General features: G+C 31.9%; 1 pseudogene; it reads left to right on the top strand.

The window, feature by feature from the left end:
* The first annotated feature begins 227 nt into the window (after positions 1–227).
* LOC136224775 (pectate lyase 1-like) lies at positions 228–1,835 on the top strand (annotated as a pseudogene).
* Positions 1,836–3,309: the final 1,474 nt, after the last annotated feature.

Raw genomic sequence — 3,309 nt, 5'->3', positions numbered from 1 at the left:
ATAATTAATACCTAAAAATAACAAATATTACACTAAACAGTGTTTTTAACACAACGCCATCTTATTTAAAACTAACTCCAACAAATTAATTAACCATTAATTTACTCTCTCAATATATTTTCACTATAAAATTCTTGCAATATCCTACTCATTACCCAACTCAAGGCAATAATTGCTTGGTCATTAATTTCTTCTCTTTTGTAATACCCAAAGACAAGTGTAAAAAGATGGTTGTACAATGGCCTTTTGCTTTAGCTCTTTGTATGGTCATCCTCTTCTTCACTCCATATCTTTGTAATTCCCAAAACATGAATGCCATTGATCGTTGTTGGAGGCAGAACCCTAATTGGTGAAGAAGTCGCCAACAATTAGCCACTTGCTCTGTGGGGTTTACAGGGAAGATGACTAATAACATTGGAAAAAACGTTACCAAATATAAAGTCATTGATGCAACTGATGACCCGAAGAACCCTAAACTCGGAACTCTAAGATATGGAGCCACTATGATCAAGGAAAAAGTGTGGATAACTTTTCAAAAAAACATGAATATTAAGCTTGAGAAACCCCTTCTTGTTAGTAGTTTCACCACCCTCGATGGTCGAGGAGCCATTGTACATGTCACTGGAAATGCTTGTCTTCTGATTTACAAGGTATTCATAAAATTTGAAATTATATGCATATATGTTTATTAGATAAAGGGTAAATTTAATAATTCAATTCTATGAAATAAACTTAAAATTTTATTTCACTCTAAAACTTTCCATTTTTATTTAAACTTCTAATAGTTAAACATATCAGGATATGATTAATAATGTATTAACATGTGTCAACATTGAATTTTTAATAAAAAAAGAATATTAAGATGAATGATCAAAATTCATTTTAAGATAAATTAACTCCTTGAGTCCAATAGTAATCTACTAATTACTTTGTAACTTAAATTTTTGTTTTAGGCAACAGATGTAATCATTCATGGTCTAAGGATCCACCATTGCAAGGCAGTAGGACCAAGCTCGGTGAGGGGAGAAAATGGAAAAATAGTGGCGTTAGGTCAGATGGATGGAGATGCAATCAGATTAGTCTCGTCATCAAAGGTGTGGATTGACCATAATACACTATATGCATGTCAAGATGGGCTCTTGGATGTTACACGTGGATCTACAGCCATTACCATTTCTAACAACTGGTTTAAAGACCAAGACAAGGTTATGCTTCTTGGACATGATGATGGTTATGTTAGGGACAAGAATATGAAAGTCACTGTTGTCTTCAATCATTTTGGTCCAAATTGCAACCAAAGGATGCCTAGGTAACTAACTCTTCTTATATTAATTTATTACAAAAAAAAGTATTTTAAAATATAGTTTTATAATCGGGAAACAAAAATATTGTAGAGCTCGCCATGGATATGCCCATGTAGCCAACAATTTATATGACGGATGGAAACAATATGCAATTGGGGGAAGCATGAATCCTAGCATCAAGAGTGAAGCTAATTACTTTATTGCACCAAAATCAGGAAAAAAAGAGGTAATTAATCACATATTGTGTTTCGACAATTAGCTATTGCCATTATTTAATTTAGGACTAATTGGTGATTATGTAAATTATTAAAATAGATAACATGGAGAAATGGGGTGGTTAACATGTCTTGGAGATTCTATTCAGTGAATGATGCATTTGAAAATGGAGCTTCTTTTTCCCAGACAGGTGTAGGAATGGCAAAGCCTAACTATAACAACCAACAAAGTTTCCAAGTTTCCGATGCCAAATCTGTTAAAGCATTGACAAGGTCTTCAGGTGCTTTACAATGTTATAGAACCATTAGATGCTAACAAATTGGATATCAATGATTAATAATGGAAAAACAATTCGTATTAGAATTTGTGTAATAAGACAATGTTAGATCGAATTTAATCCAAAATTTATACCTTAAATCTTTATTTTATAAGATTATGTTGTAATACATGATAGTTGTATAACATTGTCCACGAACAAAATCCTCTAATATTAATTTTATCTCTTACATATTTCATAATTATGTTTTTTTAGTTTACAGTTTTTTTTTCTTTTAGTCTACCATTTCGTCAGAGGGCGAGCCTTGGCGCAACGGTAAACGTTGTTGTCGTGTGACCAAGAGGTCACGGGTTCGAGTCTTAGGAGCGGCCTCTTGCCAAATAAATTGGCAGGGGAAGGCTTTGCCCCCAGTAGTGGGACCCCTCCCCGGACCCTTGCTCAGCGGGGACGCGTAGTGCGACCGGGCCGCCCTTTTTTTAGTCTACCATTTCGTCAATACTATGCAATCTCACTAATAAATAAATATTGATGTGAGTTCCGAGTTTTACTAAAGTTGAATCCACTTTTTTTTGCTTTTCTAACTTTTTCAAATTAAATAAAAAAAAAAAAAAAGAGGAGGGGAGTGGTAGTCACAGATATTTAATTGTATCTCTAATCTTATTCACTCCCTCCCCCACGCGTTGATAACTAGAATGAAAAAAAAGGCAATGTCAATCCATCTGGAAAAAAACGATTGATCACTATCAATAGGCCTACTAAAGACGCAAACCATAGAGTACTTATTACCGGTGCCACGGATAGATATGTTTTTAGATCTCGCATTTTGAATCCTCCTTCTTTATTCTAATAAATACTTTTTAGTTTATTCTAATACATAATGATAATAATCAGGTTAAAAGGATATAACCATAAAACTTACCCTCACTAGCATATATTTGAAATGAATTATTTGGCAATATTAATATATAAGTTAATTAATGTAGCATAATGTAGAGTGTTTATTTTTTCTTTCATTTTGTTCATGTTTTTATCCCTTCTATATTGTAGAGTCTTTGCTCTAACTCTAAAACATTGGTTTGCTTTATTTATTTTCAAAGGAAAAATGGATAGTAGTAGTGCAATGTATAAGTGCTATTTAACACCTCTTTATTTTTATGAAAATGACATTATACGAATGATTATGCCATTTTTAGACGGTCTCTTATAACTATAATATGACATTTAAACTAGGATCCAGCCTCAAAATATTTGTTTTTAGGGAGTTGAGTACCTTGTCACTCACAAAACCTTAATTAGTAATTTTTATTATTTTTTAATTTAATTTAATGTAAATATTTTTCATAGGCAAATTATGATTTCAATAAAAGTAAATCCTCTTTTCGCTTAAGTGTACAAAATACATAACCTATTATTTGGATAAAACATCAAATTTATTTGATATGAGAAAAATATGTTAATGTCTAATGTATAATGTAACTAAGTTAACAATAATAATTCCCTATAAATTATTAA

Source organism: Euphorbia lathyris, chromosome 3 (assembly GCF_963576675.1).
Source record: "Euphorbia lathyris chromosome 3, ddEupLath1.1, whole genome shotgun sequence".
In the NCBI taxonomy this organism is placed as follows: domain Eukaryota; kingdom Viridiplantae; phylum Streptophyta; class Magnoliopsida; order Malpighiales; family Euphorbiaceae; genus Euphorbia; species Euphorbia lathyris.
Note: the sequence above shows the minus strand (reverse complement) of the source record. Positions and strands in the feature narration are given on the sequence as shown.